The 24,502-nt window shown below is 43.4% G+C and overlaps 1 long non-coding RNA gene across 1 annotated transcript; it reads left to right on the forward strand.

Moving 5' to 3' along the window:
• Window positions 1-1,156: 1,156 nt before the first annotated feature.
• Window positions 1,157-18,963, forward strand: LOC141983317 (uncharacterized). The gene is made up of 4 exons (XR_012638349.1): window positions 1,157-1,357; window positions 10,326-10,420; window positions 18,198-18,252; window positions 18,945-18,963. It is a non-coding gene; the product is annotated as an uncharacterized LOC141983317 (long non-coding RNA).
• Window positions 18,964-24,502: the final 5,539 nt, after the last annotated feature.

Raw genomic sequence — 24,502 nt, forward strand, 5'->3', positions numbered from 1 at the left:
GTGCAGGAGGGGGATCAGGGCTGGGGGTTGGGACGTGAGCTTATCTCGGGTGGCTCCCTGTCAGCAGTGCAGCGGGGAGTGGGGGCTAAGGCAGGCTCCATGCTTGTCCTGGCACCACGCTGAGCCCTGGAAACGGTCAGCTGCAAGTCCAGGTCCTAGGCCCCAGGGAGTGGGGGGGGGCCAGGAAGATCCGTGTGCTGTTTTGGCCGCAGGCACTTTGCACTCCCCCCACCTCTATTGGCTGGTTCTCGGTCAATGGAAGGGCAGAGCCGATGCTTGTGGTGGGGGCAGCGCGTGGAGCCCCATGGACCCCCTGCCGTGGAGCCGCACCTACTGGCCGCTACCACGGTGCAGCGCGTTGCCAGAACAGGTAGCAACTACCCTGCCTTAGCCCAGCAGCAGCACTGACCGGACTTTTAACGGCCCAGTCGGCAGTGCTGACCAGAGCCGCCAGAGTCCCCTTTTGACCAGCACCTGGTCACCCTAGGCAGGGTGGTTCTGGGTGGGTCACGGGCTCACTGCAGAGGGGGGGCCGTGGTGGTGGAGAATAAGCCAGCACCAAGCTGGGATTTGCAGGGCTAGGGTGGAGGGTGCCTGCCTAGGTGATCAGGCGGGCAGCCCCCTGGGTAGGGCAAGAAGGAGGAGGTAGCGGAGGAGAAAGAGGGTGGGCCTATGATTTTGGCCTCTCCCCTGAATGAAATTGGACACTAGGTGAGTAATCTAAAAAAAAGACAAAAGGCAGTTGATGGATCAAGGTAGTAAATAGTTTGGGACCCGCTGATCTAAGGTGACCGTGATCACGCTTTCAAGCTTTACACCGTACAATTTTTTTTTTTTAAGATGAAATTGCCTCATCACCAGAGCCCAGGATAAAATTTCCAAAGTTGGATTCTGGCAGCACCAAGGCCCAATCAAAAAAGCAGCATTGCCAACTCTCCCAGTTTTTTCCACAGGTGACAGGATTTTGGCTGGGGCAAAGATGCCAGAAGTTCCAGCACAGCCTTTAGCAAGTTTGAGCCCTGCCTGGGTGAAAACCCATCTGCTTGGCTGGTTCTCCAACCTGCCAGCCTCCTGGGGCAGAGCAACCAATCAGAGCTGCTGCAGGCAGAGTGCTCTGCCTCCCCTCTGCAAGGCCAAGCAAGCCATTCTCACTGGAGAGGAGGGAGCAGAAAGATTACAGTAGGTGAGGGTAGCTCTGCTCCCTCCCCTCCCATGAGCAATGAGACAGCTCTTCTGCTGCACCCAGCCTGGGAAGGGGCAGAGGAGGGTGAACAGCCCCTGGAGGTCCACCCCAGCCTGGGAAAAAGGGATCCTCCTGCAGCCCTCAAACCTGGGAGATAGGAATGGAGAAACAGAGGTGAGGCTGAATTGAAGGGGTGGGTGTTGGTGGTGTTGGACTGATGGGGTGTGGGAGATGGGCTGAACTGACATGGGGCTGGGTGGGGGGAAGCTCCTGTGGCAGGGGCCAAAATCACTTTCCCCAATACATTTGGGAGCATGGGGAACACTAAATCGTACCCTTACTTGCACAATGGGGATGGGCAGGGGAAATTCAAAACTCAAAAGACAAACCAAAATATCTTTTGATAAAAACCTCATGGTTTTGGGGGGTGGCAACATTTTTTAGCATCTGACTTACGATTTTTAATCTCTTGAGGTTGGCAATACTTATGGATAGTACCATGCCCAGTTGTCTGGGCTCCCGTGGCATAGAGGCCCATACCCCTTGAGTGCAGACAATGAATTTGCTGGTGACTGCCTTTATGATACAGTGCAGTGGCTCACCATGGTCCATGCAAGAGGTAGAGACGCAGACACAATCTTAGCAGCTCCAGAAGCAAAACAATTGTGTTAGTTGCTGTTTTGATAAATAATCCTTTGATTTGACAAAAATCAAACTTTTCATCTGTTTCTGTTGTTACTAGATTTGGAGGATTCATGCTGGAGGCAGTGTGGCCCAGGGGATAAAGTTGGAACTAAGAGCAGGAGCCCTGGTTTTAATCATGTCTCTGAGACTGACTCACTATATGACCTTGGGCTAATCACTCAACAGTAGGGCTGTCAATCGCAGTTAACTCATGCAATTAACTCAAAAAAGTTAATCGCGATTAACCACAGTTTTAATCACACTGTTAAACAAGAAAATACCAATAGAAATGTATTAAATATTTTGGATATTTTTCTACATTTTCATATATATCTTGTATTCTGTGTTTTAATTAAAATCAAAGTGTATATTTTGATTACAAATATTTGCACTGTAAAAATGATAAAAAGAAGAAATAGTATAGTTCATTTCACCTCATACAAGCACTGTAGTGCAATCTCTTTGTCCTGAAAGTGCAACTTACAAATGTAGAGGTTTTTTTTTTGTCACATAACTGCACTCAAAACAATATAAAACTTCAGAGGCTACAAGTCCACTCAGTCCTACTTCTTGTTCAGCCAATCGCTAAGACAAACAAGTTTGTTTACATTTACAGGAGATAATGCTGCCCTCTTCTTATTTATAATGGCACCAGAAAGTGAGAACAGGCATTTGCGTGGCACTTTTGTAGCCAGCATTGCAAGGTATTTAAGTTCCAGGTATGCTAAACGTTCGTATGCCCCTTCATGCTTTGGCCACCATTCCAGAAGACATGCTGATGATGCTCGTTAAAAAAAAAATGCGCTAATTAAATTTGTGACTGAACTCCTTGGGGGAGAATTGTATGTCCCCTGCTCTTTTACCCGCATTCTGCCATATATTTCATGTTATGGCAGTCGGCAGTCTCGGATGATGACCCAGCACGTGTTGTTCATTTTAAGAACACTTTCACTGCAGATTTGACAAAATGCAAAGAAGGTACCAATGTGAGATTTGTAAAGATAGCTACAGAACTCGACCCAAGATTTAAGAATCTGAAGTGCCTTCCAAAATCTGAGAGGGATGAGGAAGGGCTCATGCTTTCAGATGTCTTAAAAGAGCAACACTCCAATGTGGAAACTACAAAACCTGAACCACTAAAAAAGAAAATCAACCTTTTGCTGATGGCATCTGACTCAGATAATGAAAATGAATATGCATTGGTCCACGCTGCTTTGGATGGTTTTCAAGCAGAAACAGTCATCAACATGGATGCATGTACCTTGGAATGGTGGTTGAAGCATGCACATCTAGCGTGTAAATATCTTGCAGTGCCGGCTACAGCAGTGCCATGAGAATATCTGTTCTCACTTTCAGGAGACATTGTAAACAAGAAGCAGACAGCATTATCTCCTGCAAATGTAAACAAACTTGTTTGTCTGAGCAATTGGCTGAACAAGAAGTAGGACTGAGTGGACTTGCAAGCTCTAAAATTTTACATTGTTTTATTTTTGAATGCAGTATTTTTGTACATAATTCTGTATATCAACTTTCATGATAAAGAGATTGCATTACAGTACTTGTATTAGGTGAATTGAAAAATACTATTTCTTTTGTCTTTTTGCAGTGCAAACACTTGTAATCAAAAATAAATATAAAGTGAGCACTGCACACTTTGTATTCTGTGTTGTAATTGAAATCAATATATTTGAAATTGTAGAAAACATTCAAAATATTTAAATAAATGGTATTATGTTATTGTTTAACAGTGCGATTAATCACGATTAATTTTTTAATCACCTGATTAATTGTGATTCATTTTAATTGCTTGACAGCCCTACTTAATAGCTCAATTTCCTAACTATAAAATTAGAATAATTAGCATGATGGACATGGAATTACTATGTAATAATCTAACAATATTGAGATATAATAATTTTATGAACAGCTTTACTTTCACCTCAGTGACTTGGTTCCATAATGTATACTAGGTTATAAGACTCTCCTGTATGAATGTATTGTTCTAGCTTAATAGAGAGTGTGGGAAAAACAAGCAAGGAAGCAACACAATAACTGTAGATAAGCAACCTCTGAACAAACACTGTGGAGGCAATTCCAAAATGATGGCTTACTTCCAGGCCCCAGAGCAAATTGACACAGCTTTTCTGCCAGTGCTGGAGAGGAAGAGATCAGGAGAACCCAAAATAGTTTAAAAGCCCTTTTCAGGGGGGGAGGAGGGTCATTTATCATCAGGGAGACAGGTTAATACAGACAGATACTATGGAAGGGGTCTAAAGAAGTGGGCCTTCCCCCAGATCCAGGGATTGGTAAGCATTAGGAAAAGATAGACAAGCATGTGGACTGTTAATTGTTTTAACATCTATTTTCTGTGAAATATTTTAGTTATAAATAAATAAATAATACTTTACTTTTAAAAGGCAGGTAACCAGTGACCAAACTATCTCATAGCTGTCGATGGAAACAAAGTACAGGTACTGAACAAAAGTCAAGCCTGCTGAGGTAATCATGGTTTGTATCAGAGGACTGCAGCCCAAGGCCTTATCTGAGAGCAGGAGAGTTGCATGCTTCCACTCTGAGACAGGTGATGCCTAGAGGATCCAAGAGGTGTTGGGGGGTGCAGTGAGAGTAGTGCAGCCCACGAGTCACATGCATCCCGTCAGGGTAATCCACTGGCAGGCCACAAGACAGTTTGTTTACATTGACCGTCCGCAGGCACACAGCGCTTCCCGCAGCTCCCATTGGCCAGGAACGGCAAACCGCAGCCACTGGGAGCTGTGGGAGGCTGTGCCTGCGGATGGTCAATATAAACAAATCGTCTTGTGGCCCGCCAGCGGATTACCCTGACGGGCTGCATGCAGCCTGCAGGCCACAGGTTGCCCAGCACTGAGTCAGACCAGGGAGATGAGAGAGATGCAGTTAGCCTGAAAACCGTGACAACTATATTTATCTGTCTTTGTAAAGTTCTTTGAGAACTACAGATGAAAAGTGCCTGTAACGCGGCCTTTGCTTGCCCTCGCACAAATCAGTCAGAGACCTCCTCCAAGTGCAATCACCAGTGCTTTTTTTTTTTTAACAGTGTCAGCTCTCACCACCTTCTATTTACAGACAGTTGTAAACCAAAAACCTGGGGGACAGCTAGCTTCTCCAGCCAGCAGGGATGGTTAGGATGCCTCTTAATTGGAGCTGGGCTAACAGGGGCCTGGCTAAGGACCTCCTGGCCGGCACCTTGTTACAGTGCCCTATAAGGTCTAAGAATCATTATGGATCAGAGAGTGACAAATTAATACTGTTTATAATGGTCAACATAACGTTGATGATTGCCATACATAGCACAGACATTGCACTCTTGTATACTTACACTACCGTTGCAAAATTCACTGCAGCAATTCTTTAAACATTCAGAAAAAGGAAATTCAGAGGCAAAGCTTATTACTCTGTCTTTAACTATCTCCCCCCTGCACCACAAAAGAGGGAGCTTTTTGTGTTGATTTGGTAAATTAAGGCACGCCCTTGATATACCTGACATTATTTTCATTAAGTTTCTTTTTTATTACATGTTTTGACGGTCTCTGTATTGGTAACATGAAAGTAGTTGGCATGACTTTAATATAACATCAGGAGCATTGTGGCAAAATAAACACTGGGAAAGCAAAACAGTTCAGATACGATAACTTTTAAATATTGATTAAACAAAAAAATGGAAACATTAGATCTAAATATTAAGAAGAGTAGAAACTTTTTTATTTTTTTTATTTTTACACTCCTACTTTGGTCTCCAGTGCTGCCAGTTACACAAGACACTTCTCAGAAATAGCAATTTTAATTAAAAAACAACTTTGTATTTCATGTCAGTTTTTTATGTAGTGAGAAATACTTTAGCCCATGAAGTAAGCATTTAGAGGTCTCATTATCGCATCACGTATGTGTGCAATTTACACTGACTTCAGTAAGAAATGTCTCTGTGCACAAGACCTGATAATCAGGATCCAGAATGCCACACTGAGCAAAATGTCTGCAGCTTTTCTTAAGTTCATAAGAACCTAAGAGCAGGAGTGAAAACGTGTCATGGGTCCCCTAACTCATCACATACTTTATAGCTTTTGGTTTGTCTGATCAATACTCCAACCTAAGCCCCATAAAACTCCCCTTGATAAAGGTTGGATTTATTTATGACAGCCCAGGACCTTTTTGATTTTTTTTTTTCTATTCAGACATAGAGACTTTTTGGAATGTATTTGCCCTCCAGTAATCAAAAATTAGATTTTAAATTAGGAAAAAGCTGTTTTCTAATACATAGCATGTTGTTGGAAGAAAGAGTTTACCGTCCTTATGATTAGTTTTTAAACTGATGTGTTCTTAAGGAACAGCGGGTTCCAGCAGCTCTTGAGAAAGCTGCTGTGCAGGCTTTTCCTAAGCAGCCAGTTGTAGGCTACTGATCTGTCTCCCCACTCCAGGAAGGATGGACACCGCACCCAGAGCCTGGATCAGGCCTTTCTCCTCAAGACTTTATTTATTGGTGGCACCAGCAAATCCCAGCAAAAGCCCCCAAATAAATAGTTCAACATAAATTCAACAGATACTGACCCAGTGGCTTCCTTATCAGTGTCCCTGCTCTAGGCAGCTTCTCCTTAGTCCTCATACAGGACATCTGCTTAGGAGTCTTCCTCCCACTCCAAGGCCTGCTACAGGAGCTACCGTCCCTCAACTGAGGTCTTTCGTACTTTATGAGAAACAGGTATTCATCAGGCATTCACCCAGCCCCTTGCAAACTATCAAACTCCAGCAGAGCTGTGCCTCAGAATAAGGCTGGCTGACCCCAGATCCTCTGGCCCTTAAAGAAGCAGATCACCTTGATACACTACAACTTGACACTGACAATCTGGATAACTATAATGCAGTATCTGATCTTCCATTTGTGGTTCAGAAGATTGTGGCAAGAAATCTCAGATGATGTAGATGCCTCAGATCTCCTTGATTCTTGTCAATCTAGGTACAGAGCTGCGTACAGCACAAAGACTTTGGTTCCTTTGGTAGGTGATCTTCTAGTCCTGGGTAAAGATCAGGTGTCTGTGCTAATATTGTTAAGTATATTGGCTGCCTTCAATATCATTGATCAAGAGATGTTGACTTCATTGAGAATCCAGGCAGCAGTAGGTGTGTGTACCTGCCCTTCATTGGCTTTGTTCCTATCTCAGAGAAAGATCCCAGAGGATAGTTTTTTGTTAGTATTTGCTCTTCTGTCTCAAAGGCTCTTATGTAGGATTTCACAGGACTCCATCTTATCTTCCTTTCTTGTTCTGTGTGTGTGTGTGTGTGTGTGTGTGTGTGTATGGTGCTGTTAGGACAGTTGGTAAACAGACAAGGGCTATGGTGTTTTTAGTATGCTGATGATGTCCCACTCTGTCTGTTTTATCTGTCTCAACCAATGCTTTCAAATGCCTTACACAGTGTTTCATTCATGTAGCTATGTCTGTACCAGAATATTAGCGAGACAAGATGGGTGAGGTAATATCTTTTATTGGACCAACTTCTGCGGGTGAGTTTGGTAGAGATTGGATCATGAATAAGGGCTTCCTGGCTGAAATTTGATCTGGATAAGACAAAAATGATGCTCGTAGGATGGGGAAGGAAGCCAGAATAAATAGTCTCTACCCTATTTTCTCCTTAATAGAAGTTGTGTCCCCTTTTTGTTGATCAAGTTCAAAATGTGAGGATGCTGTTACATCCCGGATGCTGTTAGATCAGTGGATTTCAACCTGTGGTCAGCGGACCCCTGGGGGTCATCAGACTATGTTTAAGGTAGGGGTCCACTCCAAAGGGGTCCACACCTCCATTTGAAAATATTTAGGGGTCTGTAAATGAAAAAAGGTTGAACACCACTGTGGTAGATGCATGCAGCTGCAGTGTTCTGTCCGGGAAATCATACAGGAAGATTTGGATGACCTTGTAAACTGGAGTAATAGTAATAGGATGAAATTTAATAGTGAGAAATGTAAGGTCATGCATTTAGGGATTAATAACAAGAATTTTAGTTGTAAACTGGGGACGCATCAATTAGAAGTAACGGAGGAGGAGAAGGACCTCAGAGTATTGGTTGATCATAAGATGACTATGAGCCGCCAATGTGATATGGCCGTGAAAAAAGCTAATGCGGTCTTGGGATGCATCAGGCGAGGTATTTCCAGTAGAGATAAGGAGGTTTTAGTACCATTATACGAGGCACTGGTGAGACCTCACCTGGAATACTGTGTGCAGTTCTGGTCTCCTATGTTTAAGAAGGATGAATTCAAACTGGAACAGGTACAGAGAAGGGCTACTAGGATGATCTGAGGAATGGAAAACCTGTCTTATGAAAGGAGACTCAAGGAGCTTGGCTTGTTTAGCCTGACTAAAAGAAGGGTGAGGGGAGATATGATTGCTCTCTATAAATATATTAGAGGGATAAATACCGGAGAGGGAGAGGAATTATTTAAGCTCAATACCAATGTGGACACAAGAACAAATGGATATAAACTAGTCATTGGGAAGTTTAGACTTGAAATTAGACGAAGGTTTCTAACCATCAGAGGAGTGAAGTTTTGGAATAGCCTTCCAAGGGAAGCAGTGGGGGCAAAAGACCTATCTGGCTTTTAAACTCGATAAGTTTATGGAGGAGATGGTATGATGGGATAACATGATTTTGGTAATTAAGTGATCTTTAAATATTCATGGTAAATAGGCCCAATGGCCTGTGATGTGATGTTAGATGGGGTGGGATCTGAGTTACTACAGAAAATTCTTTCCTGGGTATCTGGCTGGTGAATCTTGCCCATATGCTCAGGGTTTAGCTGATCGCCATATTTGGGGTCGGGAAGGAATTTTCCTCCAGGGCAGATTGGAAGAGGCCGTGGAGGTTTTTTGCCTTCCTCTGTAGCATGGGGCACGGGTCACTTGCTGGAGGATTCTCTGCCCCTTGAAGTCTTTAAACCACGATTTGAGGACTTCAATAGTTCAGACATAGATGAGAGGTTTATTGCAGGAGTGGGTGGGTGAGATTCTGTGGCCTGTGTTGTGCAGGAGGTCAGACTAGATGATCATAATGGTCCCTTCTGACCTTAGTATATATGAATCTATGAATCTCTCTGGCCAAAGGGTTGCATTCATTTCCATCAGAAGCAGAAAAATTGCTATGATTCACACCCTTTTTAACACTGAGATTAGACTACTGCAAAGCTCTCTACATGCAACTACACCTTCAATCAGTTCAGAATCTGAAGCTAGTGTAGAAGGCAGAGGTTTGCTTCTTAAATGGAGTTTGTCACAAACACATTGTCCATCACACCAACAACCAGAATTAGACCAAAGTATTACAGCCTGCCTCCCAGAGTCAGAGCTGAGGGTCTGCTCTCCTTCCCAGCCAGCCAGCAACTCTCCCTCTTTAGCTCCTCCCTCAAAGTCTGACATCTGCTGCAGGTGCCATGGGACATGGCTGATTGGGCTCCCCAGCAGCCCATTAACCCTTTCTTGACTTGTGTGGGGTTTGTACACCCCATCACATCCATGCATCATTTATCTAGGCATTAACTGCTTACAAGTTTCAAAGCTACTTTTACGGGCAGTAGTGTTATTGCAGGACACACCTCATCCACCCAAAACCTTAAAAGCAGAGAAATAAGTGAAGGGAAAGACTTGTGCATTCCTTTCCACCTTCATGCTGCCTCCATCACTCTTGATAATGCAATCCAAAGGGTAAACAGGAAGATGATTATGGTGCAGTGATAGCTTTTACTTCCATCTCCATTGATATACAAATGCAATATACCCCATCTTTGTCAAATTTGCACTCTAATACAAAACTTTAACAATGACCTCGTGCTTTTATATCAACAGATTTGCATGCCTGACTGTCACATGCTCCATGCATCTGGGAAATTATTTTGGCTTAACACTGCTGAGGTCATTATTAAGAAGTGTGTTGGAGTGCAAGTTTGAAGAAGTTGGGAATATATATAGCTCTGGGGTAACAGTTGGAGATGAAAGTGAAATCTATCACTGCACCATAATTCGGGGCTGGAAGCAGACTGAAAAGTTGCTCGAGTTCTCTGACTCTCTTGGACAACTGAATAGCTTAGTAAAAGTTGGAGTGTTGAGCTCAATTTGAATCTTCCTGAGATTTTGTACACAAATAAAGGAGTAGGCATTGGACATTCTCCAAAGAGTCTAAACAGACAGTGAGGGAACATCTAAGTAAACAAGAGGCTGTTGGTGAGTGTTCTTGTTGAAATAGGTTTGTTCGTGGTTAATAAAATGAGTTCTCTTCTATGTGCAATGTGGTTTTACTTTTATTTTAATCATGTATTTTGTAATGCTTTGTGTTTCAGCTACATACTTAGTTTGTAGCTTTTGTCTGACTTAAAAATAAAACTTGTTTTATCTTTTCCCCCATGATCTGGTGTCTGCTTTATTTTTATTATTTTAGCTGGATTGTGCTGGCACTCATCATGTTCTAAATGGGTTCCAAACATAGAGGAAGACACAGTCCTTACCCTGAAGAATGTAAAAGCAAAGAAACAGGTAACAATTTGTTTTTTCAGTTTTTAGAAAGGATAAACAGATGACCTGGGTAATTATAGGCCTGACATTCATCCTGGGCCAGATAATGGAGTGGCTGAGATGGGACTTGATTCATATAGAATTAAAGAGGATAATGTGATTAATGCAAATTAACATGAATTTATGAAAAATAGATCCTGTCAAACTAACTTTAGCTCTTTTTGATGAGATAACAAGTTTGTTTGATAAAGGTAGTAGTGTAGACTTAATATAGTTAGACTTTGGTAAGGCATTTGACTTGGCATCGCACGACATCTTGATTAAAAAATGGAAAAATATAAAATTAACATGGCACACATTAAATGGATTAATAATTGGCGATTGGATAGGTCTTAAAAAGTAATTGTAAATGTACTACATCATTACAGAGGGGCCACTGAGAGAAGTCTTAGCCCTGAGGAAACATACACAATATTATTTTTGTGGCAGTATATATCCTTGTAGTGGGGCGGCTGCCCCACTCCTGGCAAACAGGGATTGAGAGAAACTGAGGGAGTGGCTGACCACAGGTGTGGCCAGCTCAATTAGGGCCCCGTTGGCCCTGATAAGAGGGCTGTGAGCCAGAAGCTGGGGGAGTCTCACTCTAGCCCTGGAGTGGGAAGGGCTAGCTGCTTGAGAGGGAGGTACCTGAAGTGGAGCAGTGCTGGGGAAGGGCAAAGGAAACTGGGGAGCTCCAGCCTGGTAAACCCCCAGACTGCAGGCCTTGTTGAAGGCTACAAAAGGTACTGGGGCTGCAGAGGGGCAGCCTGAGGATAGGTAAAGGCAGCAGGTCCTAACCCCTTGCCAATGATGAGTGACCAGTACAGACTGCAGTCTGCCCCAGTGAGCGGGGGCTAGATGATGACTGGCAGTAGCATCTGAGGCAAGGTGGGTTTAGAGGGTTGGGGGTTCCCCTGGGAGGGGAGACCCAGACTGTGGGGGTACTGCTGGGGCACAACCCTGAGGCAAAGGGGCACTGGGGTGCCGGAGGGACACGGGGTCTGAGGCAGGCAAGAGACTGCCCACAGACGGCGCTCCGGGCTGGAATCGAGCTAATTCCCAAGATGACCAGCAGGAGGCGCCACACCAGTGAATCGTCACCGCACTACAGTCCTCTTTAATTTTATCTCTGAAGCTCAAATATCCTATTCCCTTGGTATGTTTGGCCTTTAAGTATGCAGGAGCTATCTCTGACCCTGAAATTTTCAGGTACTAGAGTCATGGGTATAAGAGGAGACCGCTCTCGCTCTCACTCTCGCTTGTAAACAGAATGTAGATAGTTACTTATGTAGAGAAGCAATGATCATAAATCAATCACACATGCTATTTATACAGTTAACAGATGTTCTCATTAAGTTTATGTAGTATAAGTGCACTCAAACTATTCATCGAAAAAAAGAACAGTTTTAATAACTTTTTAAACAACAGTAATAATGTAACAAATTGGTAGGGCAGATTTAAATCAGTCCACAGGAAATAAGGAGAAGGTTCTCCAGAAGCCCCTTTGAGAAGCAAAGAGCCAATATCTTATAGTTTTCTACACTCTCAGACACTCATTTTTATTCCTGATACCCTGGACCAGAGAGATGTTAAAGAACTACAGTATAATAAAGGGATTCTTCATAATAAGGTTATTTCAGTTTCTCATAAGAAAAGAAAAACAATGCAGAATTCTAATCAGTAACACACTACTGTTAAACAGCATATAAAGGGGAAATTGTTCATCTGAGTCATAGTTGGCAAAGGGAAAACCTTCAATGGCTACAAATACTTAGTCATCGTGAAAATTCACTGCAGCACCTGGCTGTTCTCAGGTCATCTCTATCTTATGGGAAAGTTCCTGAAAAGCTTCTTCTGTAGCTCCCTTTATACTGGCTGAAATAAAGCTCCACACACTTCCTCCAGGGATCTGAAAACATACACATGGCCAACACAGTCAACCCTGAGACTGTCGGGATTTAGGACTGCTGCCAACAGCCCCATTCCCTGTAGTTGTCTCTCCTTTCCATATGCAGATTTCAAAATAACATTTCTCTGTCCAAAAGACTTACATACCAAAACAGTCCTTGGATTAGTGGAATTGGATCTGTTCTTTGAGGGCAAAGTTCTTGCAGAGATTAAGGCCCCCCTGTAGCTTCAGAGACATTTAGCAAATCAGAAATCCATTTTCTTGCACATTGTTACAGGGCAAGAGTGCTTTAATAACCAGACGCTTATCTAACTTCGAAGCAGCAATATTTAATATGACTATAATATAAAGTAAGTTCTTCAAAAGACAGATTTAATTCACAATATATTCCCAGAAGAATCTGATCTGTGAGCAATCAGTTTATCTTGCTTTAAAAGCTGATTAATAATTAGGTATATTGTATTGTAGCTTTATGGTCTCAAGTAGAGCATGTATAAATTTTCCGGATTTTAATTTTTGTATGAAATGTTCTTAGCGTTTTGATTAAAAACCACATTTTGACTTTTTTTTTTTTGAGGGGGGTTGAGGGTTAAATAAAGCTGGTGAGAAACAGAAAATGTTTTTTTCTTTTGTTTTTCATCAAAACTTTGCTTCAGTGGGAACTTTTCAGCCAACTGTAGTCTCAAAATTAATAATCTTCAACTCTTCTCACTACGTTTTCAAGAGCCTGATGTATGTATCCTCACTGGAGTACTGAAATCAGTGAGAGGTTTGCATGCGTAAACGTGACTGGACACCAGGTTGTCATCCAAAAGCCAGAGAGAGAGGCTATTCTTCTTTTTCTCAAGCCACTTTGGAAGAAATGTAAAGTTTAAAATTTTTACCAACAGAAAAGTTCAGTTCAATAAAAGCAGGAGGTAGCATGACCAGTGATAAGAACAAGGGACTGTTTGTTTTCCTGACTGTCACTGACTCACTGCGTGACCATGAGCAAGTCACTGTCTGTATCTACACTGGGCTTTTCCACCCTTGCTGTCACCAGTTCATCTCCCCTGGCTATTGCAGTGCTGGAAGCAGTAGTGTATACAGGGGTCTGGACAGCCACCAGTGTTTCAACCACTTTGTGGTTTCAAGTTACTCAGAGCAGGCCAGCAGATTTTGGGGCTTTGCAGTGGGTCATCTTCCAGGTGGAAGAGAAATTAGTCACATAGGCCCAGCATAGTTTCTTCTAGTCTCTTTTGACTCACAGAATGTACACAAGACCTGTTTTCCCTGCCACAGAGATAGCAAAAAATAACCCCAGAACTGCACACAGACATGCTATTTGTAGAAATCCCACCTAGGACACCACTGTGTTCACTCTGATAGTCAGAAAACAGCTTCCTTTCAAACCTCTGGGACCCTCCCACCCTGCAGGGTCCTAGACCCCAGGCTCCAGCCCAAGCCCCGAAGTCCTACACAGCAATGAAACAGCCCCACAAAGCCCTAGTCAGCTGGCAAGGGCCAGCCGCAGTTGTCTAGTTGCTGTACAGGCATACCCTTAGTCTCTCTGTGCTACTTTCAGCACACTGGTCTTGTCCACACCAGGGAATCTTACCAAAAGATACTGCTTCCACTGATTCAGCTGTACCGGTGTTGGTGTTGGTGGATGCTATTGTGTAGAAAAGTCTTGGTGGCACTAAACCGTTTTAATTGACATGATAAAAATAGCGGTCTGGAGCCTTGTCTACACTCGGGATTCCACAGGTACTTCCACCAATTCAGCTGAACCAGTAGTAGCTCAGAGAGAATATTGGGAAATATTCCCTAGTGTAGACACGGCCCAACTAGATTCATAGATATTTAGGTCAGAAGGGACCATTATGATCATCTAGTCTGACCTCCTGCACAACGCAGGCCCCAGAATTTCACCCACCACTCCTGCAAAAAACCTCACACCTATATCTGTGCTATTGAAGTCCTCAAATCGTAGTTTAAAGACTTCAAGGAGCAGAGAATCCTCCAGCAAGTGACCCGTGCCCCATGCTACAGAGGAAGGCTTTCATTATATCCAGTAACACCAAAGGCGGCTGTTCAAAGGTAAATTAGTGGGAAACTAGAGCCAAAGATCATTACGTTGGGTATCGGTATCTTGAGTCTTTTGAAACACTGCTTCACTACAAGGAACGCCCACAAGCTATGCTTTATAATCTTCAGTAATATCCAGATTTGTCAGCATACAGCAGATTAGTTTTATTTTATACATTTTAATGTGTTCAGTGCAGCTTGTACGATTGTTGGGTTGTTTTGTTTTATTTTTTCTCTTTTGATTTATCACTACCACCTAATAATTTGTAGAAGTATATTGTTTGTTCATGTCTTCTTCCTAAATCTGTTTAAGATGAGAGGATGATTTGTTTGTGCTGTCATTAAGGAAACCATATGTTAGTGTGGCCTTATGGGGAAGTGTTTTTATTTTTTTAAGCATTCAAGTAAGGTTGCCTCCAAAGGAGTCTGAACTGCTCATCCAAGTACAGAGGCTGAACAATGGCTGGGCTGCAAGCAATGCCAAAAATCTGTTCAGCTCAGTCCAATTATTTCCAACATTAAAATCTGTTTTTAAAAAATGTCTTGATTCCACCTCTAAATGTCCTGATGCACAAAGAAAAGTATGCACTCATAAGTTCTCTGCATCCTGTCAAGTGTCTGGGACTAAGCAAAATACACACTTTCATTTACAAGTCAGCACACGTACAAATATCATGGAATTGCCTTTTCATCCAATGATGGAATGATTAAGAATGGACTAGCAGAGTTTGCAGGATCAAGGTGGGGCTGGAGCCTGCAAACACTTGTGTATATGAGTAACTAACTCAGGTGAGTAGTCCCATTGAGATAAATGGCACTACTCCCTTCAGTAAAGTTCTTAATGTGTGTACTTGGTTGCAAGATCAACACCATGCTTTGTACTGTACATTTAGTGTTTATGGATTATGCAGCTAGCGAGGTTTGAAGTGGACTTAACTCAGCGTAACAAAACTTATTTGCGGCCCACTTGGGTCTTTCCATTGACTTCACTGGGAATTGGAATAGGCCTTTGGCTCTCAGCCTGATAAACCATCTATATTGCAGAATTTGGTTAAAAGAAAAGGATCAAGTCAAATACCAGTGCTTTTTTGCGATAGCATGGAGATAGGCACAGTACAGGAATCTAGACAAAACAGAATAGTGTTGGCTGGGAAATGGTTACCTTCTCCATGATTATTGAAACGGAAGGAACTGCTCTCTCAGCAATGTATCAGTGACCAAGCAAACAGCCCATGGATACTGATGTGTACTTGGTGAGCGTTCATGAAAATATCTTTAGAGACTGTTGCTTTTGTACTGGAGGTGGGCAGGAGATAGCTGCTAAGGGCCAGACTTTGACACCCTCATTGACACAGAGTAGCAATTTACTCTATAAATGTAACAGACCCATTGAAATTGATGGAACTGTGTGCAGAGTGAGGAATGCATAACGTGAGTAATGGTGGCAGAATTGGGCCTTAAATTGGTTACCCTATGAAGCACTGAATATTGTTATGGATTGGTTTAAACCTCTTTGAAACAGCACTTTAAGAAAGATGTGAAGAAATTGGAGAAAGTCCAGAGGAGAACAAAAATGATGAAACGTTTAGAAAACATGACCTATAAGGAAAGGTTGAAAGAACTGGGCATGTTTCATTTAGAGAAGAGAAGTCTGGGAGGAGACATGATAGTGTCATATCAAAACTCTTTCAGAAGCAGAGATTATATATTAATAGATTAATTATTATTAGAGAGATACTAGATTTTTTTCCCTTCAGATTCTACTAAGGTTAAAGAGGAAGGATGGTTTAGTCACATGGTTAGGGTTCAAGGCTTGGGTTCAATTCACTGCTCTGCCACAGACTTTCTGTGTGACCTTAAGCAAGACACTTAGTCTCTCTGTGCCTCAGTTTGCCATCTGCAGAATGGGGACAACAGCACTTCCCTACCTCACAGGGGCGTAGTGAGAATAAATACATTAAAGATTGTAAGGCAGTCAGATACGACAGTGATAGGGGCCATCTAAGTACTTAGCATAGATAAGTTTGTGCTAGTGCTTAACTGCCCTGTAATTATTTATGTAGAGAGCTGATCTCATATTCCCCCTCCCCAGCCCTTCCAAAAATGAATTTATGCATTGCTGCTCTGTGACTTTCAGACTATTGTAAAATATTAGAACAATCCAAAAAAAAGATGACCATGAAAAATAGTCTGAGTCAATAATTTCCCTCTTGAGAATGGTGGTCTACTGCCATGAAGGGTTTGGGAGATCATATTCTGAATTTGCATTGGTCTTAATCAAGGAACATTTCAGTCATGTGGGAATGGAACTTGGCAATTAGGACACTTTGTGTTCAAATTTTAGAATATAGAGTACCAATGTGTCAGACTCACTAAGTTGTGACATGAGCAGAACTTCCAGGAAGGGCCAGGGCAACGCTACTTTCTGTTCTCACAGTGTCATACACCAGTCCCTTCCCAAACTGGTCCCAACATATTTTCCCAGGTTTAGAATTTAAAATAAACAAACAACTTTTCTGTTTCAGAAAATATGCTTTAGTCAGTCCGTTTTCCATCAGTATTAAACAATATAGCCCCTTACTTAGGGGAATAAACACTATAGTTCCATGTCCATCAGAGAAAATAAGTAAATCTGGGCTCTGGTTTTGGCTGGCTCCATAAATACAAACAATTTCCCTTTTTGGCTTATCTTCAGGACTGAACCTTCCTGGTCCTTGGTTTCAGTGCTTAACAAAGGCCTTTCCTAATCAGTGACCAGAGTCGTTCTGTGCTACTGTATGGGGAAGGGCCAGCCAAAGATTCTGAGTGAGGTTCCTGGCCCTATTGAAGTCAATGGGAATTTTGCCATTGACTTCAATGGGGCCAGGATTTTACTCTCCCTCTTTTATCCTTGTTCTTTTACAATTCCCAGCAGGAGGGCCTTCTCCCCAACATTAGCAGCTAAGGCAGTTTCTTCAGGCTTTCCCCATGCAAACTTATTACCTCTTCCTTGATTGGCAGCATGCTGTGGGATAAATTAATTGACATCACTCTCATAACTCCAAATTTCTAAACTGATTATAAGATCAGTGTCCATAGTAATGAATCTAGCAGTAAGAGCAGAAAATTTCTCTGCTAGCTGTCTGTGCCAAAGCAAAAACTGATGTTAAGCTTTTCATGAATATTTTCCTATGTGCTGTACTAGCAAGTGCACCAACTTGAAAGCACGGTAGAGCATCTGCTCACTTGTTTAAAGTAGTGGAGAGTTATGGATTCTTTGTCAAAACTAAGTTGTATTTGCTGCAGACTGTGCATCCAACATGATACGTGGAAAAGCATGGACTGCAACTGTCTTGGCTTTGGGCTATCACAAAGTTTGCTATTTGACACAGTGCCAGTTATTGGCGATTTTGAAGTAGCTATTAGACAGGTGTGAGCTTTTTTGGATGAATGATAAACTGTGTTTTTTTAAAAGGCATTAAAGAACCATGCCTTAAGATTTGATGAGCCCTCATCTTCATTTGGAAGTAGAACAACTCTGGGCAGTAGATTATTTGAATTCAGCTTGAAGTCAGTGAAGGCCTTTTGGGAGAGCCATTCTGTACTCTGCTAAGGTTTGCATAAGCCACAAAAACAAACAAGAAAGAGGTAGCAGTTGTTGTTGTTTGAGGCAATGTCTCTCTTGGAACACTTTTGTTCCAATTCAGGGTAATGTACAGTAATACTGTCTTTTAGCTAGCACACTTTTATAACTCCAGAAATAATAGCACATCTAATACTCCCAATGTGTTCACATTTTAACAGGCAGAGAAAGGCTCTTGAATGAGTGGCTGGCTAACCTGCACAATTTCTTGAAGAGGTGAGAGTATAAAGCCATTCACTGTAACAAGAATTTCTAGGAACAAAACTGTGTGATGCTAAAACCAACATAAAACCACTCAGGGCCTCTCAATTCCTTTCCACTAGCCCTACTCAGCACAATAAACAGTTGTTGCAGTCTGTAGGAGTCAAAGTAATAATGCCTTTTTATCTGGGAATTTGCCTTCTTTATTACCGTGACACTCTGTACCCCATGTTCACCACTTTTATATGGTTATGATATGTTTTGTACAAAGCATGCCTTGTGAGGTATCATTTGAAAACTCATAATGTTCTGAACATCATTGTCCTATTAAAATGTGTGTCACATCACTGCATGTAAAAATATGAGATTTTGTTATATGATTGTTAGTGAAACATATTGTAGTTCTGGATAACACCCATAAACTAGTTTTTCAGAGATAAATACTCACTGAGGTATCAGCATAACCAAATAAACCATCAGGGACTATTACCTAGATAATTGGATATTCTTCAGCAATGGGGAGGTATAAACAAAAAATTTACATTTCCTCCTAGATATGGTGTGAATCTCACATACACAGGGGACTGTTTATACTGCAGCAGGGTGAGGGGAGGTAATCCAAAAAGAGAGGTGGCGGGTGTAAAAATAAATGACAGTGACCTCCAGAGGACCCCTCTCTATTCCTTCTATCTCTCTGCTTATGACAGCAACAGCTCTCAAAGAACAGAACAAAGGAAGGAGAGGTCACGGACTGGAAAGGGACACAGCCTGTGAAGTATATTGCAGCTCATGGTGAGACAAACCTTTTACTTTTAAGCCTATTAGCCTGATAAAGTTTAGGAATTAGCTTGCATGTTTATCCTTTTATTTCTTTTGCAACCAATTCTGACTTTTATGCCTTACTACTTATAATCACTTAAAATCTGTCTTTCTCTAGTTAATAAACTTGTGTCATTGTTTTATCTAAATCAGTGTGTTTGGATTGAAGTGTTCGGGAAACCTCCACTTGAGACAACAAGGCTGGTGCATACAATTATTTCCTTTGTTGAAATGATGGACTATCTATGATCTTGCATTGTTCAGCAGTGCACTGGACAGTACAAGATGAACATTTCAGGGATGCAAGTCTGGGGATATGCAAGTATCCCCTGTGTGTAATTCCTGGATGGCTATGCATAGCATTCATATATTCAGCTGGGAGTGACTTTACATGGTAGGGGCTGTGTGTGAGCAGAGCCTGGAAGGGTTTGCTGTTCACCAGCAAAGCAGTGTGTGATGGGGCGCACTCGCCCTGCACTGGACAGGGAAGGGTTAACCCCTACATTGTGGGTTGAGGAAACCATGCCCCCTTTGCTCTACTGGGCATGCTCCAGGTGCACTGGTATAAAAGGGAGCAGCTCAGGTCAGTTGGGGCTGACCGCCAAGGAGGAAGGATGTGCTCTGCTGGCTCCAGCCAAGGATCAGCTGAAACCCGAGGTCGTGGAGGCCGGAGACACTGTAACTCAGGCAGACGCTAAGGTACCTACAGAGACCCTGCTGTGTCAGGAGTTGCTGGGGACAGTGCAAACCAGGGAACCCGGAGACAGCAGAGATGCCCAGACCATAGCAATGGGAACTACGGTAGGAAGCAGCCCAGGGGAATTAGATGCAGGCCCGATTAGTGAACTGGAGTTTTGAGTCAGTGTGTTTCGGTCAGAAACCCCACCCCCATTGACTCAGTGGCATGCGCCCTTGCCACTACCAGGGCCCTGGGCTGGAGTCCAGTGGAGAGGGAGTGCCTGGACCCCTCTACCAGGGCCACTACCCCTCTTCTTGTGTGTGGTGGCCTCCTTCCTGACTGACTTTGGCCACTAAGCCTCACCGCCCTGCAGAGAAGGGTGAATCCATAGACTCTGACTGCTAGGCCTTACTGCCCTGTCTTCCTGGGGCGAATGTACTGATTGTGGTTACTGCGCCTTACTGCCCCGCTAAGAGGGGCAAACATATTGACTTTGGCCATTGGGCTGCATTGCCCTGTCTCATTAGGGCGAAGTTACTGACTGTAGCTGCTGGGACTTACTGCCGACTGGGGCCAATTTATTGACTCTGCCTATTGGGCCTGTCATAAATACAAAGAGAAGGGTAACTACCTTTCTGTATACAGAACTATAAAATCCCTCCTGGCCAGAGGCAAAACCCCTTCACCTGTAAAGGGTTAAGAAGCTAAGATAACCTCGCTGGCACCTGACCAAAATGACCAATGAGGAGACAAGATACTTTCAAAGCTGGAGGGGGGTGGGGAACAAAGGGTCTGTCTTTCTGTGTGATGCTTTTGCCGGGAACAGATCAGGAATGCTCTTCAGAACTCCTGTAAAAAGTTAGTAAGCAATCGAGCTAGAAATGCGTTAGATTTTCTTTTGTTAAATGGCTGGTAAAATAGGTTGTGCTGAATGGAATGTATATTCCTGTTTTTGTGTCTTTTTGTAACTTAAGGTTTTGCCTAGAGGGATTCTCTAGGTTTTGAATCTGATTACCCTGTCAGGTATTTACCATCCTGATTTTACGGAGGTGATTCTTTTACTTTTTCTTCTATTAAAATTCTTCTTTTAAGATCCTGATTGTTTTTTCATTGTTCTTAAGGTCCAAGGGTTTGGGTCTGTGTTCACCTATGCAAATTGGTGAGGATTTTATCAAGGCTTCCCCAGAGAAGAGGGGGTAGGGCTTGGGGGGATATTTTGGGGGGAAGACGTCTCCAAGTGGGCTCTTTCCCTGTTCTTTGTTTAACACGCTTGGTGGTGGCAACATAGGGTTCAAGGACAAGGCAAAGTTTGTACCTTGAGGAAGTTTTTAACCTAAGCTGGTAAGAATAAGCTTAGGGGGTCTTTCCTGACATCTGTACCCTTGAGTTCAGAATGGGGAAGGAACCTTGACAGGGCCGCACTCCCCTGCTAAGAAGGGCAAGTATATAGACTGGGGTTAAGAGTGCGACGGGACGCACTCGCCCTGCACTGGACAGGGTTTTCCCCAACCCTGTCACACACTGTAAAAAGCACTCCAGGTTGGAGAACTAAGGGGACACACCAGTCCCCACACTTGGGAGGATAGTTTAAGTTTTTTTATGAAATAGTGTTCAAGGCTTCAGGAAGTTAAAAGATACTTATGGCTCAACCATGACAAATAATGTGGAACAACTTAAGATGGCCACAAGTATTTCTGTTGTTTCTGCTCTAGGTTAGGATAGAGTATTTCATGCAAGAGGGTCGTTGAACACTAAAACCTGGATCCAGGAAAGCACTTCAGCACATTCAGTACGAAACTGCAGAAAAACCTGAGTGTCTATGGATTAGGTTTAGAAGTGTGAGCAACAAGAGTGATGTAGTGGTGGGAGTCTGCTATAGACCACCGGACCAGGGGGATGAGGTGGATGAGGCTTTCTTCCAGCAACTCGCAGAAGCTACTAGATCGCACGCCCTGGTTCTCATGGGTGACTTTAATTTTCCTGATATCTGCTGGGAAAGCAATACAGCGGTGCATAGACAATCCAGGAAGTTTTTGGAAAGCGTAGGGGACAATTTCCTGGTGCAAGTGCTAGAGGAGCCAACTGGGGGGGAGCTTTTCTTGACCTGCTGCTCACAAACCGGGAAGAATTAGTGGGGGAAGCAAAAGTGGATGGGAATCTGGGGGGCAGTGACCATGAGTTGGTCGAGTTCAGGATCCTGACGCAGGGAAGAAAGGTTCGCACCAGGATACGGACCCTGGACTTCAGGAAAGCAGACTTCGACTCCCTCAGGGAACGGATGGGTAGGATCCCCTGGGGGACTAACATGAAGGGGAAAGGAGTCCAGGAGAGCTGGCTGTATTTCAAGGAATCCCTGTTGAGGTTACAGGGACAAACCATCCCGATGAGTCGAAAGAATAGTAAATATGGCAGGCGACCAGCTTGGCTTAACGGTGAAATCCTAGCGGATCTTAAACATAAAAAAGAAGCTTACAAGAAGTGGAAGGTTGGACATATGACCACGGATGAGTATAAAAATATTGCTCGGGCATGTAGGAATGAAATCAGGAGGGCCAAATCGCACCTGGAGCTGCAGCTAGCAAGAGATGTCAAGAGTAACAAGAAGGGTTTCTTCAGGTATGTTGGCAACAAGAAGAAAGCCAAGGAAAGTGTGGGCCCCTTACTGAATGAGGGAGGCAACCTAGTGACAGAGGATGTGGAAAAAGCTAATGTGCTCAATGCTTTTTTTGCCTCTGTCTTCACGAACAAGGTCAGCTCCCAGACTGCTGCGCTGGGCATCACAACATGGGGAGTAGATGGCCAGCCCTCAGTGGAGAAAGAGGTGGTTAGGGACTATTTAGAAAAGCTGGACGTGCACAAGTCCATGGGGCCGGACGAGTTGCATCCGAGAGTGCTAAAGGAATTGGCAGATGTGATTGCAGAGCCATTGGCCATTATCTTTGAAAACTGATTCTGTGGATGAAGGGAAAGCAGTGGATGTATTGTTTCTTGACTTTAGCAAAGCTTTTGACACGGTCTCCCACAGTATTCTTGTCAGCAAGTTAAAGAAGTATGGGCTGGATGAATGCACTATAAGGTGGGTAGAAAGTTGGCTAGATTGTCGGGCTCAACGGGTAGTGATCAATGGCTCCATGTCTAGTTGGCAGCCGGTGTCAAGTGGAGTGCCCCAGGGGTCGGTCCTGGGGCCAGTTTTGTTCAATATCTTCATAAATGGTCTGGAGGATGGTGTGGATTGCACTCTCAGCAAATTTGTGGATGATACTAAACTGGGAGGAGTGGTAGATACGCTGGAGGGCAGGGATAGGATACAGAGGGACCTAGACAAATTGGAGGATTGGGCCAAAAGAAACATGATGAGGTTCAATAAGGATAAGTGCAGGGTCCTGCACTTAGGACGGAAGAACCCAATGCACCGCTACAGACTAGGGACCGAATGGCTAGGCAGCAGTTCTGCGGAAAAGGACCTAGGGGTTACAGTGGACGAGAAGCTGGATATGAGTCAGCAGTGTGCCCTTGTTGCCAAGAAGGCCAATGGCATTTTGGGATGTATAAGTAGGGGCATAGAGAGCAGATCGAGGGACGTGATCGTTCCCCTCTATTCGACATTGGTGAGGTCTCATCTGGAGTACTGTGTCCAGTTTTGGGCCCCACACTACAAGAAGGATGTGGATAAATTGGAGAGAGTCCAGCGAAGGGCAACAAAAATTATTAGGGGTCTGGAACAGATGACTTATGAGGAGAGGCTGAGGGAACTGGGAATGTTTAGTCTACGGAAGAGAAGAATGAGGGGGGATTTGATAGCTGCTTTCAACTACCTGAGAGGTGGTTCCAGAGAGGATGGTTCTAGACTATTCTCAGTGGTAGAAGAGGACAGGACAAGGAGTAATGGTCTCAAGTTGCAGTGGGGGAGGTTTAGGTTGGATATTAGGAAAAACTTTTTCACTAGGAGGGTGGTGAAACACTGGAATGCATTACCCAGGGAGGTGGTAGAATCTCCTTCCTTGGAAGTTTTTAAGGTCAGGCTTGACAAAGCCCTGGCTGGGATGATTTGATTGGGGATTGGTCCTGCTTTGAGCAGGGGGTTGGACTAGATGACCTCCTGGGGTCCCTTCCAACCCTGATATTTTATGATTCTATTCTATGATTCTATGATATGTAAATTTAAGCCTCTGAATACTCCCATTGAAGTGAAGTACTTTGGGCCTTCATCACAATACCCTGTCCATGAGTTGTAAGGAAGTGCTCTGCAATGCACAATACTCTGATAATGCACAATACTCTGGCACATTGCATATAGTCTGATTAACTGTTCATCTTGCATAACAATCCTGAATGTAAAATAAGCTGATCTGTCATGTCCTCCAGACATTTTAAGATGTAAAGTGTGTGCATTTCTGAAGAGTGGGTATAGTGTTCTGTACTAGTGGATTCCAAGTTATCCACAGCAGGCACCAATTTTTCTTATGTTTTTGCACTGCATCTAACAAAATGGGTTACTGATCCTGACTGGAGCCTGTGGAGTCTAACAAAGGGCAGATGGTGACCTATTCTTCGTGTCTGCACAGGGGAACAAGGGAATGTAAGGTCCCCCCTTTTATTCCCCTGCACCAACGATGTATGCCACAGTTAGCTGCATAGAGAGGAGAGCAGCCTCCACTACACCCTTATCCCTGCTCATGTGGGTGGAGAGTGGGTGGGAGAGTGGGACAGGGAAGGAGTGGAGTCTTCCAATGATCTGACCAGCACAGCAGTGCTGATGCACCAGGA

Source organism: Natator depressus, chromosome 1, assembly GCF_965152275.1.
Source record: "Natator depressus isolate rNatDep1 chromosome 1, rNatDep2.hap1, whole genome shotgun sequence".
Lineage (NCBI taxonomy): Eukaryota > Metazoa > Chordata > Testudines > Cheloniidae > Natator > Natator depressus.